Source organism: Myodes glareolus, chromosome X (genome assembly GCF_982192425.1).
Source record: "Myodes glareolus chromosome X, mMyoGla1.1, whole genome shotgun sequence".
NCBI classification, from domain to species: Eukaryota; Metazoa; Chordata; class Mammalia; order Rodentia; family Cricetidae; genus Myodes; species Myodes glareolus.
The window spans coordinates 41,560,780-41,578,614 of record NC_142053.1 but is presented as its reverse complement, the minus strand read 5'-3'; the positions used below and the strand labels follow the sequence as shown (position 1 = coordinate 41,578,614).

At 35.9% G+C, this 17,835-nt stretch overlaps 1 pseudogene; it reads left to right on the top strand.

Moving 5' to 3' along the window:
* Positions 1-7,505: 7,505 nt before the first annotated feature.
* LOC125405543 (ATP synthase F(1) complex subunit gamma, mitochondrial pseudogene) lies at positions 7,506-8,458 on the top strand (annotated as a pseudogene).
* The last annotated feature ends 9,377 nt before the right edge of the window (positions 8,459-17,835 follow it).

The following is a 17,835-nucleotide window of genomic DNA, read 5'->3' as shown; positions in this document are numbered from 1 at the left end:
TTTAGATAGATAGATAAATAGATTGTAAACAGAGACTTCTTTGTTTGTTTCCTGGCCATAATCACACAGAAACTATATGAATTGCAACACTGTTTGGCCACTAGCCTATGTGTATTCTTCTTATATCTCAAATTAACCCATTTCTATTAATCTGTGCACTGCCATTAGACTGTGGCTTACCAGTAAGGTTCCGGTCTCCTTTGGAAGCTACATGGCTTCTCCCTGACACTACCTTCTTTCTCCCTGCATTCAGTTTAGTTTCCCCCTCCTTGCTCTATTCTGCCCTGCCATAGATCAATGGAGCTTCTTTATTAATCAATGGTAATACAACATATTCATAGCAAACATAGGGAGATCCCACATCAGATAGACAGATAGATACAGAAATAAATAGATGTAATTGTAAATGTTGGTAGTCATGTGTGAATATATAGTTGAAGTGAAAATTTTTCATCTGAGCTGACATTGGTTCTCCAAACAAGAACCAGACTATCAAAAACCTACCAACATGCATGAGGTATCCCTATTTTAACTGCCCTTCAGAGGAGTCCAAGAGACATAAAAAACAGTATGTACTACTGCTGTTGCACTTGATTGCTTCCCAGATGTGCACATTCCAACAAATATTTCTGTAGTACAACTATTTTACCTGAGGCTGAGAAATGATAGAAATAGAGAGTCCAGAAAGATTATAAGCCAGAGGAACAGACACTTTGCAACAATATTGTGTTCCGTTGAATTGTCAGAGAAGCAACATCCACGAAATCTCCTGAACACGGCTAAATAAACAAGGATAACACCAATAAGTACTCTACTGTGGAAGAGGAAGTGTCTCATGTGGCACCTATCTATAACAATGACCTACAAGCAACTAAGGAATGCTAGAAGAGGGGAGAAATAATCTTCCCCAAGGAAGAGTACTCCCGAATTGTTATCTAATACCAAGCAGTCAGATCTGAAATCATAGACATACAAGAACTCTTAAAAGGAGTGATCAGATTTTATTTCTATATTTAGAGGTGTGTGTGTGTGTGTGTGTATGTGTGTAGGGGGATACATAGGGAGGGTTGAAGAGGAAGAAGGAAGCAGAAAATTATGCAATCATATTTGAATTTCAAAAAATAGTTAAATCACATGAAAGAATCTGAATAAAGCAAGACCACATAAAGAAAAATAACTGAAATAAAATATAGTTATAGCATTTCCTCCTTCCATGTCCTCACTCTAATTCCTCTCATGTCCTCCATTCACTTCACCTCAAATCGATAGTCATTTTTATATAATTATTTTTACATAATATATATAATATATATTATATAACATTGTAAGTTTATTTAATGTGGTTTTTATGTATATACAAATTCAGGGCTGACCACTTTGTTTTGGATAAGCAATTAGGGGGCTCAACACTGGGAAAGACTAATTCTCCTCTGAGCAGTCATTAACTGCCTCTGGCTCTTCATATATAGGCAGAGTCTGTGAGATTTCCCCATTCCAAATTAGCGTGTCTATTGTTAATATCATTAATATGTGTATTCACTTACTGGACATAAAAATATTAAATACTCATATATCAGGTACTTATGAGACAGGGATAAATCATGTTTTCCCTACCCAAAGAAATTCTCTGCTATTCTTTTTCCTACTACTGTTTATGGTGTATGGTTTTGGATACAATCAGAAACAATTAAAAAAACAGAATACATTAGTTTAATGTGTAGTAAGAGAATTCATGGTTAGTCCTTTAATAAGACATAGAAAAGTGTCACCTAATTAGAGAGTATAAGTCTTACTTGTTTTGAATAGGTCTTTTCACACAGGTGAAATGGGATATAACACCGTTGAATTAAAAAAAAATGGTTAGCAAGGTTACCGATGCAAGGACCATATAGCAATGAATGGCACTGTAAAACTCAGACTTTTGTTTTTGCCCTTGATGCCAAAAAGGGGAAAAGTGATTCCTAGGCAGGCAGGCAGACCTGGGCTGAAGCTGCAGTATTCATTTGCTTAAGTATAAGTCAAAGTGGCAGCTCCAGTTTCTTGGCCTTCATATTGTCTTTGCGTGGTTGTGCAGTAGTAATCCATTTCCCACACTCTGGAGAAGCAGTGCAACGTGAAATCCCCTTCACAATTCATTTTGAGGATGACATTGACCACTGAGGTATCAGTGCAAAAATTCGTTTGTGGGCAGACTAGAAAAGTTGCCAGCTCCTTCAACAATTTTCTGTGCTGAAAGGCAATGTGGTGGTATCATTATAGAACAGCTCAGTGGCATCTGCCTAGTGAGTACTGTAAAACTCTGGAGAAAATCTACTAAAGGATGATTGAACATAGAAAAGTGCCTTTTGCAGACAGAAAGTTGTTCTACCAAGGAAGAAAGGTAATTGCCTTTTCGTCAGGCTCATATCCTATTATCACTATCAGAATATAAGAGTGCAGAATTACTAATTTGGCACTTTAGTGATAAAGTGAAGCTAATAGAAAGCTTAACACAGTCCCAAAGCATGTCAAATATCTAGGTGTATGTGTGAAAATTCTTTTGTCATCCAACATTAATTATTCAAAACAGTCTCAAAATCCTAATAAACACTATTCCTTCAACAATGCTGTGTGGATATCAGGGAGCTGGTCTGCATTTGGTTGATGTGTGTCTGTTTTATATAGCACTATTTTCAGTTACATATGCTGAATTTCATATATACACAAAAAAGGATAAACTGAAGATTTGTTTTTAGCATTTGATCATTTTATAGATGTATATAATAATTTTTAGTTGTTTAACCCTACTATCCCCTCTCAGCCCCTCTCCCCCTTTCCACTAAATCCCTTATTCCTAAAAGTTCTCCATTCTATTGTTTTTTTATTTGTGACCCATAAAGTATAATTGAAGGTACTTGCACGAACATGACTGTGAGGATATTTATTGGAGCATGACACTTTTCAGTGGCTGTACAATCGGAGAAAATGATCGTTCACCTCCAGTCATTCAGGGTCAGTGGTTCCTCATATACAATTTTTGCCATCAATGATTATATTAGGATGACTATTACCATGATAAAATACTATGATCAAAATGAACTTTGGAGGAAAGTGCTTATTTTTATCTTATAGGTTCACAATACAACCCATCTCAAGGGAAGTCAGAGAAGAAACTCAAACAGGACAGGAACCTTGAAGAAGGAACTGAAGTATCAGTCATGGAAGAATTATGCTTCCTGGCCTACTTCCTCTGCTTTGTTCAGCCTGCTTTCTTTCTTTCTTTCTTTCTTTCTTTCTTTCTTTCTTTCTTTCTTTCTTTCTTTCTTTCTTTCTTCCTTTCTTCCTTCCTTCCTTCTTTCTTTGTTTTTTTTTGTTGTTGTTGTTTTGTTTTGGTTTTTCAAGACAGGGTTTCTCTGTAGCTTTGGAGCCTGTCCTGGACCTTGCTCTTTTAGACCAGGCTGGTCTCGAACTCACAGAGATGCACCTGCCTCTGCCTCTTGAGTGCTGGAATTAAAAGCATGCACCACCACCACCGGGCTTCAGGCTCCTTTCTTTTTTTAAAAAAATTTATAAAAGTTTATTAATTTATAAAAGTTTCCATTTCCGCCCCTCCTCCCAACACCCTCCCACTCCCCCCACTCCCTCCCCTCCTCCCTCTCCATCCCCAAGAGCAGTCAGGGTTTCCTGCCCTGTGGGAAGTTCAAGTTCCTCCCCCCTCCCTCCAGGTCCAGGAAGGTGAGCATCCAAACAGGCTGAATCCCAAAAATCCAGTATATGCAGAGGAAACAAGTCCCAGTGTCATTGTCAATGGCTTTTCAGAAAGACCCCGTGCCAGCCACATTCAGAGAATCCGGCCACATTCAGAGAATCTGGTTGGATTACGTGCTCGTTCAGTTCCAGTCCAACTGGCCTTGGTGAACTCTCATTAGATCAGTCCCCTTGTATCAGTGGGTGAACGTACTCCTCACGGTCCTGCCTTTCTTGTTCATGTTCTCCCTCCTTCTGCTCCTCATTTAGACCTTGGGGGCTCAGTCCAGTGCTCCAATGTGGGTCCCTGTCTCAATCTCCATCCATCAACGGGTGAAGGTTCCTTCTGGTCTTGTTCAGGCTCTTTTCTTGTACATTCCTGGAGCACCTGCTAAGGAGTGGTACCATCTACAATGATCCAGGCCTTCTCCTATCAGTCACTAATAAATAAAATGCAATACAGACTTGCACATAGGCAAAACTTATGGAGGCATTTTCCCATTTGAGAACTCTTCTTCCCAAGTAGTTATAAATTATGCCTAGTTGACAAAAAACAAGTTAGAATACTGATGAAATGTCAATTGCCATATGCTGTGAATGTCTCCTCTAGATGGCCATAGTTCTGAGCACAGGAGCCATGCCATTTCTAGAGGACAATTTTTGTGTCACACCTCCCTATCATCAGGCTCTTCCTTCCATTCTTTGTGGTACACCACCTTATTCTCAGTCTCCTACATTCCTTAGTCTTCTCTGAACCTTGGAGGGACTGAGAGAGATTCTCTTTTTAGAGTCAAACAGTTCATCATCACTTATTTTTGGCACTTTGAGAAGTTTAAGTGTAGCATGAGGGCCGGCTTGTTGGGATATCTGCTCCCGCCCGGTACCCCACAACCGGCAAGTCCCAGAGAAAATCAATCACACAGAGATCTCTATAAGTTATAAAGCTGATTGGTCCATTAGGTCAGGCTACTTATTAGCTCTTATAACTTATGTTACCCCATTATCCTTATCTACGTTAGCACATGGCTCAGTACCTTTTCCAGCAGGGCAGCTTACATCTTTCCTCTCCGGTGGTCTGCGCAGGAGTGGGGAGTGCTTCCCAGAATACTCCCAGTCTCTTTGCTCCACCTCTACTTCCTGTCTGGCTTTCCTGCCTGTACTGCCTGCCTGGCCAATCAGCGTTTTATTAAAATACATGATTGACAGAATACAGACAATTTTCCTACACCATTTAACTAAACAAACAAGATTTGCATTTGAAAGGAAATCTCATACAATCAGAATATTATTCAACTCTTTCTGTCTTTTCATGGTAGCCTCGAATTAGCAACCATGGCGTCACTTCATTTATTTTCACTGAGGTTGTCGATACTATTGGTTCTTGTCTAGCAGCCTGAGGTTAGTATTTTGTTCTCCCAGCAGCTTTGGGTTTATTTCTTCTTTTTCCTCCCTTCATTTGAATCGTGAATTTACAAGTTTGGTTCCCCTTTACTACTCATGCAAGGTCATGGATCATATGTTTTCACTGTATGTTATTAAATAGTACTATAATTCAAAATCCATTCAAATAAACATTTAAAATACACAAAAGTGTTTAGTATGCTTTCGATATTCTTAAAATTTTATAATTGCCACAATCTTTACCAAGAGCATTTTCAATAGTGTTGAAAATTACAACACACATATTAGAAATAACCTGTATTTTTTATTAATACCCTAATCTTATGGATGATAAATGATAGTCTGTATTTAAGCAATGATGATCATATACTATAAATAAGCCATATAATATGGTGTGTTGTGACAACCTTAACTTACCAGTCATGTCATCAAAGTAATCCTTGTGATGGTATTTATTAGTGTTTTCTTTAAATGACCAACTACTTTGTTAGATGGGTATAAAAACTGAAAACATAACTCTAGTTGTTTACATTTTTAATTACTATAAACAATGTAATCATTAAAATTTTCTAGCAGCTCTTTGTTTAGTAATTTATTCTTACTTTTCTTATATGTGTGCCTAAGAATAGCTTCATCCTTTCCTATGCATAATTTTTCCTTTGAATCAAAGTAAAATTCACCATTTCAACAGTTTTAAAGCATATAATCCAACACTTTTATAATACTAGCAGAGTGAAAACAATCTAAATTGTAAACATATTCATTAATACAAAAAAGAAATCTTGTATCAATTAAGAGGTTGTTATTTTATTTTCTACCCATACTTTTTGGAAACAAGTAATCTGATTTCTTTTTCTTTGGATTGATCTGTCCTGGACACCTTTATATAAAGAGAATCATATAAACCATGATATTTTGCCTAGTTAATTCTATTTTGCATATCATTCTCTGGGTCCATTTATATTTTTATGTTATAATATGAATTAGTACTTTACTCCTCTTTGTTTAAAATAGTTTAAAATATTTTAGTTTTAATTAAAATTTATTTTTAATTACATCATTTTCTCTCTCACTCTTATCTTCCCAACACTTTCTATGACTCTATTCCGGCTCCCTCTCAAATTCATGACCTCTTTAATTATTACTGTCCCATTTTTACATATAAATCCATAAAGTGATTGTTGAGTTATCTTTGTGTTGCCTATATATATTTGATTTCGGGTAGACCACTTAATATTAGAGAACCTACTATGGAGTTTCTCCCTGGTGGAAGACTATTTCCCCTACTCTCAACATACTTTAGCTATTTGTAGCTCTTGTTTTGATGCACCCAATTCCATGGGAGTATGTCTGCTGGTATTGTGCTTGTTCAGCTTTTGTTTAGTTTTGTTTTTGTTTTTGTTTTTCTTGTTTTGTTTTGTTTTTTTGTTTTTGTTTTGTTTTTAAAGGTAGGGTTTCTCTGTAGCTTTGGAGCCTTTCCTGGAACTTGCTTTGTAGACAAGGTTAGCCTCAAACTCACAGAGATCTGTCTGCCTCTGCCTCTGCCTCTGCCTCTGCCTCTGCCTCTGCCTCTGCCTCTGCCTCTGCCTCTGCCTCTGCCTCTGCCTCTGCCTCTGCCTCTGCCTCTGCCTCTGCCTCTGCCTCTGCCTCTGCCTCTGCCTCTGCCTCTGCCTCTGCCTCTGCCTCTGCCTCCTTAGTTCTGGGATTAAAGGCATGTGCCACCACCACATGGTTTTGTTCAGGTATTGCTCAGTAAGCAATATTCTTGAAGGTGAAGTTTCTCTGGAATTTTAGGAGACATAATCTCACAACAGACTTCTTGGTCAACCAATCTTTCAGCCCCTCTTCTTCCATGTTCCCTGAGACTTAAGTGCAGGAATATTTTGGATTTTTGGACCAGTTGTGGTTTTCTATAAAGGTCCCCATATGCTGCAAAGAGAAGTTTCCTTGATGAAGGGTGGGAGCTATAATTAACTGTGGGTATAAGAATAAATATTTAGAATACAGTTAGAAATTATGTTCTAGTAAAGGTTCAGTTGTAGGTTCTCTTCTAAGATTTATGCCACCAGTATGCCTGGGTAGTTAGCTAGTTTTCAAGTACCAGGCATGATTTCTGTCCTATTGAATGGGTTATAAGTTCACCATGATAGCTCTTAGTTATTGCCAAGATACAAGTCCTAGTATTGCACCTAAAGGAAAATCTTGCTAGTCCCGTCTGCCCAACCTTCAAGGTTCCACCATGCTCTTGTTGGAGGGTGTTGCCGGGCTATTGCCCTGTGCCGTTCAGCTGAAATGGATCCAAGTTTGAAATGTGGCAACTTTGAACGATATTACCAGGAGACCTAAGTCCATCAAAAATCCAGAAAATTACCAGGTCTATGAAGATGGTGGCAGCTGCAAAGTATGCCAGGGCTGAGCGGGAGCTCAGGCTAGTTCGAGGGTATGGAACAAGCTCCTTAGCTCTTTATGAGAAGGCTGATACTATATTACCTGAGAACAAGAACAAACACCTCCTTTTTGGTGTGTCCTCAGATCAAGGGATTTGTGGTGCTATTCATTCCTCAGTGGCCAAACAGATGAACAATGAGGTAACTACCCCCACTGCAGCTGGGAAAGAAGTTATGATTTCTAGAATTGGTAACAAAATCAAGGACATACTTTAAAGGACTCACTCTGACCAGTTTTTGGTGTCAAAGTTGTGGGACAGAAGTCCCCTACTTTTGGAGATGCATCAGGCATTTCCTTTGAATTGTTAAATTCTGGATATGAATTTGATGAAGACCCTATCATTTTTAATCAGTTCTAGTCTGCTATCTCCTACAAGAAATAAGAGAAGTCCACCTTCTTTCTCAATACCATTACAGCTGCTGAGAGCATGAGCCATTGTGATGACTTCAATGCTGATGTGTTGCAGAATTCCCAGGAATAGTCTGGCCAACATCACCTACTACTCCCTGAAGGAGTCCATCACCAGTAAGAAATGTTCCAGAATGACAGCTATGGGCAATGCCGGAAAGAATGCTTCTGATATGATTGATAAATTGACTTTGATGTTCAACTGCATCCATCAAGATGTCATCACAAAGGAGTTGATTGAAATCATGTCTGGGGCTGCTGCTCTGGAGTAATGAAAATCAAGTTGTACCCACAAATAATAGGTAAAGGAAAGCAGCAAGCTGATTTTAACTGGTTGCTGTCTTTGTCAGAAGAAACTTGGTCCACTGAGTTATAAATACAGCAAGATGTTTGTAAATTATCTTACAATAAACAAATTCAATAAGAAAGAAAGAAAATCTTGCTGTGTTGGCAATTGTTATGGATCTAATCATCATAGCTAGGTAGGACTCTATTGCTATTTTTAATTTGAAGTTTTCATTCCACTTTGTGGTACCATGAAAGCTAGTCTTTGTGAAGGTGGGAGATTTGGGGTTAGATCCAGGTAAAATCATCTAAGACTTACACATGTCTGATACCTTTAGCAATGGGGTCTTGTCTTCAACTTATAAGAGGTAACCAAGGGCAACAACAATCATCTATATTGTTTAGAGAGACGTTTTTACTGCCATTACCATCAAGAGTAGGTTCTCACACCTGATACTGTTAGTTTATGACTTTTGGCAGAAGCATTATCACTCCAAGTCGCATAACTTCACTACATATACACATATATCATATACACATATATGGGTGTGTGTGTACATGCGCATTCACTCATATGTTTTAGATATAATTTTTTGTGGATATAACATAATATGATTCCCTATTGCTTTTCCAAACACCAGCCTTATCTGTCCCTGCTCTGTCTCATTATGTAGTTCTTCTTTTCTCTTATTTTAGCAGGGCACAAGTGATATGATGGGGAAAATATGAAAATATTTGCATCTCTTAATGTTCAAACAATATATCCCTTTCAATGAATATATTACATATAAAATTAATGGATTCAATTAATTTTTTTTCTGTTCCTACTGCAGGATGATAAATGAAAAATATTGCTACAGACATTTGTGTTCCAGTTATTTTAACACATTTTGCAACCAAACAGAATTTCAGGTTGTCATGGTAATTCTGATATGCTTTTGTGGATAACTGCCATATTGATTTTCTATCAGCACTGACTGAATGTTTCAATGTACTCATGTCTTCAACATTGTACTTCACTTTCACTTTAAGTATATTCCTTCTGATGGGTGCTATCTTATGTGGATTTCATTTGCATCTTAAGTAGTTAGGCGTGAATTTGAAGAAAACTTATTTAAACTCTTTAGTTATTATTAACCAAGTTGTTTGTGTTTATTGTGGCTGTTCAGCTGTAGGTTGTTCTTTGTACATTTCTATTTTAAGTTTTTATCAGATGAATGGTTTGCAAATAATTTCTTAGGCTATATTGATATATAGATATTTTACATTTTATACATAACCCAGACCATTAGTTTGTTATTGTCTGTACTTTTGGTATCATATCCAAACAAATCTAACTTCTTTTATATTATTGGCATATACAGTCCTGCATGGGAGTAGAGTTACTGTTTCCCATAAATTTTAATATATGATTTTTAGAAAACAGGAGAGTTTCTCTGTGTAGCGCTGACCAGCTATGTACTTGGGATCCTGCTTCACCAAGTTCCTGAATGCTGGGATTATAGGCATATCCCACTATGTCCAGAAATACGTGTTTCACTTTAACCATCCTCAAAATATTTTCCAATTTTATTCATAACTTCTCCATTTACTCAGTTTTAAAAAGGATGTTTAAAAATTGTCATGTTTGTGAATTTTACTAAGTTCCCAATGCTAATGTTTTCTAGTTTCTTTTCCCTTAAGTCAATGGAAATATTTCACATAATTTCAACTTTTTAGTGTAAAAATAATTGTTTCATAGAGTATTTGGGTAATTCTTTTATGTACATATAAAAAGAATTTGTATCTTGTTGTTTAGGAGTAAAGTGTCATATATGCAAGACAGTAACAAAACTTTTCAGATATAAGCAATATAAGTAAGATATTTTATTTGCTGATTTCATTTTATCTTATTAAATATTTACATAAATATAGACCACTATTGAATCATATTACTGCCAAGTAAGATCTTTCCAAAGCCCCTCTGGACATTTTGCTGCACAAGTTTTCCTTTTTTTTTTTATTTGCTCTCTGCTCACACAGTACTGACAGGCACCATTAAAAGCAACTGTGAATTTTTCTCTAGTAAATGAAATAATTGAAGACCTTTCACAAGTCAGGTCTCCAGTTGTTTCATTTCTTGTGTTTTCGATTAGCTTTCATCTAGACTTTTTTGTTTAGGTAGTTCTCATTTCTCAGGCTTCTTAGTTTCCCTAATTTCTCTTTCATCAATTCTTAGACATAGTCTTCTAGTTCTGCTTGAACTCTTCACTATGACTTTAGAGAGTAGAATCTGGTTTTAGGTAGGAAACCGATGACATCCAGGGGTGCACCTAATTTATTTTCCTCGTGTAATTCGTTGTCTAGTGTGAAAAATTAGTTACAATTGAGTAGTGTTTAATGATAGGGATAAATTTTGAGAAACATATTATTAGGCAAGGTAGGATTTTTTTAGTGTTCAAGCATGATAAGAAATGTCTATCCAAACTAAGACAGGTACATTGCCACTAGGTGTTATAGTCTTATGAGAATGCCAGTACATCATGTTATATGATTAACTGAAACACCATTATACATCATGTGGTTCATTTGGTACATTCAGTTTTCTTTATTCTCATCAGAAAAACAAATTTAGATGCCAGAATTTATCTCATTATATTCAGAAATAAGAAACATGTTATCTGCCTTTTGTTGGCCCATATCATAGTATAACGTAAAAGCTAATTCAATGTGCAAAAATAGAGAAGACTTTTAGGCACTTAGGATGTATCATTTAATTTCAATATAATTTTGACCCAAGCCCAAACTTGCCTGGTAATAATCTATTCATTTGGCAAGATATTCTTTTTGCTTCACATGAATTTTCTGGATTGTTTCTAAAATGCATATATCATATATACACTAGTTATATGTGATTGATGATATGGCATCAAGAGATTTCTCTTGGAGAGACATGAGTGACCCTAGCATGTATTCATACACATTAATTTTTGACTGGTAACCGTTAACTTCTCATCAATAAGTATCTTCTCTCCTCAGATAAAATCTTCATTAACCAAAATTTAACATAGCTTGTAATTGAATCATATCCCCAATAATATTCCACTATTTGATTTGTTTTGTTTTTTTTGAAATAAATTAATGACAAGAAACAAATTGCTTTCTTTAGTCAAAATAATGGAGGAAATGAAGAATTATTGGAATTTATTTAGAAAACTCATCTTGCTGCTTTTCCTAGTATCCCAGATGGTGGACAGAAAGGAATGATGAGCCAAAGACATACTCTCAGCTCCATACAGATATCTCCTTAGAGAGCTCAGTGCTACTTATATACCTTTCCATACAATCATCTGGCCATTCTTGGGTAAAATTATTTTGCCTTCCATATTATTCTTGAACTTCTTTGGATGAATACCCATCTTTTACATACTGTGTGAGGGAACCGACGAGAGAAGCAGAGACTGACCCTATGACACTCCTTGTTCTGAGAATAAGCAATCTCAATCATGTACTTGATATGTTTACATATTCAACACAGTCTTATTGATCCACTCAATGCACATCTGTGTATGAATTCACCAGAATCTCAAAGATGAATAGGATTCATTTCTTGCTCTCTGAAAATCTAAATGTGTCTAAATGTCGGGTCTTCAGTGACTTCTCAGACTCATCGACTTCTTTGTTCTATATTCCCTGCTAATTATATCTCCATCTTCTTATGTTAAGCCAAAAGCCATTTGCTTGCCATCTCATACAATATTTCTAGATTTGCTTTCTAAGCAACACATAATAAGTCTATTTTTATTTGAAAAGGCTCAATATGACACCTATTTCATATCAGGTGCTCAGCAATTCTTTGTCTAATGATCAAATGAAACTCTAATTAGGCTCTCCTCCTCAAGCTTCAATTCTCTGTTCTAAAGGTGATCATTATTCTTCATAACTAAACAACCCCAGTTGGATCAAACATCATTAATGTGTCATAATATTCAGTCCTTAAAAACCAATCTAGTCACTTTGCTTTCACATTATTAGCCTATTACTGTCATATTAAAGCAAGGAAACAGAGCCTTACATTCCCATGATGACATGAAGGTAGCATGACAAATGCATACTGGTATCATACAGTTCATTTTCATTGTTTTTATATCATATATTTCATTTCATTAACTATTGACTGTGAAATGGGGCTTAGAGGTTTTTTACTGCTAATATCTTTTTTAATTTTTGTTTTATTTTTGAGATTACAATTTTTCCATTCTTTTTTATTTTTATTGATTATAATTGAGTTCTACATTTTTCTCTGCTCCCCTCCCTTTAGACACTTTTTTCTTCCCTCAAAATAATTTCAGAAACTTCCCCATTCTACTTCAAATTAATGACAGTTTTAAAATCACCAATTGATATTGCATTCACACACACACACACACACTCCTAAGTATAACCTATTTGGCCCACATAATGGTACCTATATGTATGTTTAAAATGCTATTGTCCTTTCAAGACTGAGAACTGTGAGTTTCTCTAGTTTCTGCCAAAATTCACTCAATTAGTAAAAGCACATAAGCATATTTAATCCTAGGATCATTATTGACTATATAAGGGTTATTTGGAGAAGGTTATCCAGTTGTTTACCATAGTTAGTGATTGTGATCCAGAAATGCCAAATCAGGCAGTATATAGTTTGAGTTTCTACAGGAAGAGTGAAAATAGAACCTTCATTGAGAAGTGTTGCATGGATAGGTGTTATGATTCCTACATGCAGAATCATTCAAATGGTTACCTTGTTCATTTAGGAAAAATGAAACATAAGACCCAATTATGTAATATACATTGTACCCTCAGTGAAACATAACAGGTTTATGCAGAAGGGATCATATACTTTCTAACACCTAAAAGTGGACTTGATAATATAGGATATTTTGATCACTGTGATACAAGTATCACCTCTTCTGATTATGTCATTATTAATATAAAACTGCATTCTAGTTAGGTGACTATTCATAGAAGAAAATGGAAGAAAGACACACAGAAGAGATCTTCCCTGTTACCATCATGGAACCAACCTGGGTTATATAAAATGAAACTGTATCAAATGCAATATATTCTTTATTTAAATGTAACTATTAAAAAATAGCAAACCAACATGAATCTGCTGATAGGACCCTCTTACCAATGTATCTCACATGACTGTAGCCTATGAAGAGCTCAGATTTATACATGAAGAAAACTTCCAAATCAAATAGCAATGGGGAAATCGCTGAACAATTTTTCTACATAATACATTAAAGATGTCAAAAAGTTTTGAAAAGCTTTGTAAAGTTCATTTTTAAATATTTTTTCTAGAATTCCCAAAAGAGAAATACTAAAAGTTATCTTAAAGAAAATTCAAGAAATCAAAATCATAGAAAAAAACTTTTCCAACCTAAAGAAGGATACCCCTATGAAGGTTCAAGAAGCTTACAGAACACCAAATTGACTGGACCAAAAAAGGTCCCCTCCCCATAAAATAATCAAAACATTAAACATACAGAATAAAGAAAGAATAATAATAGCTACAAAGGAAGAAAGGCCAAGTAACGTACAAGACAGACATGACAAAATTACATCCAGCTTCTCAAAGGAATTGTGAAAGCCAGAAGGTCCTAGACAGATGTGCTGTAGAGACTAAGAGACCATGGATGCAAGCCTAGACTACTATATCCTTCAAAGCTTTCTATCACCACAGATATAGAAAACAAAATACTCCAGGATAAAACATGATTTAAACAATACCTATTAATATACCCAACCTTACAGAAATTATTATAAGGAAAACTGCAACCCAAGGAATGTCGCTGCAAACATGAAAACACAGGCAACAGATTACCTCACACCTCACAACAACAAATACCAAAGGAGGGAAACACACAAACACTACCATCTAAAGATAACAGGAATTAACAATTACTGGTTATTGATATCTCTTAATATCAGTGGACCCAATTCTCCTGTAAAAAGACACAGGTTAACAGAATGGATACAGAAAAAGGAGTCATTTTTATTATGCATACAATAAATACACCTCAACCTCAAAGACAGATATTACTTCAGAGTAAAGAGTTTGAAAAAGATTTTCCAATTAAATGGACCTAAGAAACAAGCAGGTGTAGCTATCCTAATATCTAACCAAATAGACTTCAAACTAAAGTCAATCAAAAAAGATGGAAAAGGACACTTCAGGGACTCATCACTGGAAAAATTTAACAAGATGAACATCTATGCCCCCCAAACAAGAGCACCCACATATGTAAAAGAAACACTACTAAAGCTTAAATCACACATCAAACCCTACACACTAATATGAAAATGCAGCACCCCACTCTCACTAATGCACAGGCCTGCAAAACAGAAACATAACAGAGAAATAAGAGAACTAACATGCCATGACTCAAATGGACTTAACAGGTATTTGTAGAACTTTTCACTCAAACACAAAAGAATATACCTTCTTCTCAGCTCCTTATGGAATCTTCTCTAAAACTGATAACATACTTGGTAACAATGTAAAACTCAACAGACACAAAAAATTGGAATAATCCCCTGGATCTTATCAGATCACTATGGCTTAATGTTAGAATTCAACAACAACACTACTTTCAGAAATCCTACAAACTCATAGAAATTGAACAATGCTCAACTAAATCACCCCTGGGTCAAAGAAATAAAGAAAGAAAATAAAGAATTCTTAGAATTCAACAAAAATGAAGGCACAACGTACCCAAACCTATGAGATACTTTGAAAGCAGTGCTAAGAGAAAAGTTCATAGCACTACATGCCCACATTAAGAAAGTGAAGAAATCTCACACAAGTGACTTAACAGCACACCTGAAAGCTCTAGAACAAAAAGAAGCAGACTCACGAAGGAGGAGTAGACAACAAGAAATAACCAAATCGAGAGCTGAAATCAATAAAATAAAAATAAAATAAGCAATACAAAGAATCAATGACACAAAGAACTAAACTGGTTCTTCAAGAAAACCAAAATAGACAAACCCTTATCCAAACTAACCAAAAGGCAGAAAGAGAATACCCAAATTGACAAAATCAGGAATGAAAAGGGGGACATGAAAACAACAGACACTGAGGAAAGTCAAAGAATAGGTCATACTTTAAAAATACATACTCCAAAAAAAAATAGTAATGTAGAATCTAAGTCTAAAAGAAATGGACAACTTTCTGGATAGGTTCCACATAAGAAAAGTAAATTAAGACCAGATAAACAATTTAAATGGAACTATAATTCCTAAGGAAATGGGAGAAGCCATCAAAAGTCTCCCAAACAAAAAAAGCCCAGAGAAAGATGGTTTCATACTCCTCAAATAGCCCCCCCCCATAGAACCAGAATTAAAGAATGTGGCAAAAACTCTTTTTTTGAGACAAGGTTTCTCCCTAGCTTTGGTGCCTGTCCTGGAGCTATCTCTTGCAGATCAGGCAGGCCTCAAACTCACAGAGATCTGCCTGCCTCTGCCTCTTTAGTACTGGAATTAAAGGTATATGGCACCACCACCAGGCTGCCAAACTCTTTTTACAAAGCTACAATTACCCTAATATCGAAACCACACCAAGACTAAGAAAGAGATTTACATACAGCCCAGTTTCCCTCATGATCATTGATGTAAAAATATTCAATAGTATACTGGCAAAAAGAACCCAAGAACACATCAAAAAAATAATCCACCATGATCAGGTTGGCTTTATCCCAAAGATGCAGGGACGGTTCAACATAAAAAAATATGTCAATGTAATCCACCATCTAAATAAACTAAAAGAAAAACCCAAATGATCATCTCATTAGATGCTGAAAAAAACCTTTGACAAAATCCAACACCCTTTCATGATAAAACTCTTGGAGAGATGAGGGATACAAGGAACCTATCTAAACATAATAAAGGCAATATACAACAATCTGACAGCCAACATCCAGTTAAATAGAGAGAAACTCAAGACAATTCCACTAAAATCAGGTACAAGACAAGGCTGTCCACTCTTTCCATATCTATTCAACATAGCACTCAACGTTCTAGCTATGGTAATAAGACAATAAAAGAGATCAAGGGGATACAAATTGGAAGGGAAGTAGTCAAAATCTCACTATTTACAGATACGGTAGTATACATAAGTGACCCCCAAAATTCTACCAGGAAACACATACAACTGATAAACATCTGCAGTAATGTGGCAGAATGCATGATCAACTCAAAAAACTCAGTAACCCTCCTATATACAAATGATAAAGGGGCTGAGAAAGAAATCAGAGAAACATCAGCAGTTATAATTGCCACAAATAACATAAAATATCTTGGGGAACACTAACCAAAGAAGTGAAATTCCTGTATGACAAGAACTTTAAGCCTTTGAAGAAAGAAATTGAAGAATATGTCAGAAAATGAAAATATCCCCCATGCTTTTGGATAGGTAGAATCAACATACTAAAAATGGCAGTCTTACAAAAAGCGATCTACAGATTCAGCGCAATCGATATCAAAAATCTCAACACATTTCTTACCTACCTCAAAAGAACAATACTCATCTTCATATGGAAAAAAAATCCCAGGATAGTCAAAACAATCCTGTACAATAAAGGAACTTCCAGAGGAATCACCATCCCTGTCTTCAAGCTCTATTATAGAGCTATAGTAATGAAAATAGCTTGGTGTTGGCATAAAAACAGACTTGTGGACCAATAGAATCAAATCAAAGATTTTGATATTAATCCACACACCTCATTTTTGACACAGAACTAAAATTACACAATGGAAGAAAGAAAGCATCTTCAACAAATGTTTCAGGCATAACTGGATGTTAACATGTAGAAGAATGTAAATAGATCCATATCTACCCATATGCATGAAACTCAAGTTCAAATAGTTCAAAGGTCTCAGTGTAAATGCAGCCACACTGAATGTCATAGACAAGAAATTGGGAAGTAGCCTTGAACATATGGGCACAGGAAACCACTACCTAAATATAATACCAGTATCACAGACACTGAGAGCAACAATTAATAAAAACAACATCTTGAAACTGGGAAGCATCTGTAAGGCAAAGGACACAGTCACCAAGACAAAACAGTAGCCAACTGAATGGGAAAATATTTTTACCAATCCCCTATCAGACAAATGAGTGATCCTCAAAATGTATATAGAACTCAAGAAACTAGAAATTAAAATACCAAATCATTCAATTAAAACTGAAGTAAAGATATAAACAGAATTCACAACAGAAGAATCTCAAATAGCCAAAATACTCTTAAGTAAATGTTAAACATCCTTAGTCATCAGGGATATGCAATCAAAACAACTCTAGGATACCATCTTACACTTGTCAGAATGGCTAAGATAAAAATCACAAATGATAGCTCATGCAGGAGAGGATATGGAGTAATTGGAACACTCTTCCATTGCTGGTGGGAGTGCAAACTTATACAGCCACTTTGGAAATCAGTATGGCAGTTTCTCAGGAAATTGGGAATCAATCTACCTCAAGACCCATAAATGACTCTCTTGGGCATATACCTAAAGGAGGCACACTCAAACCACAAGAAT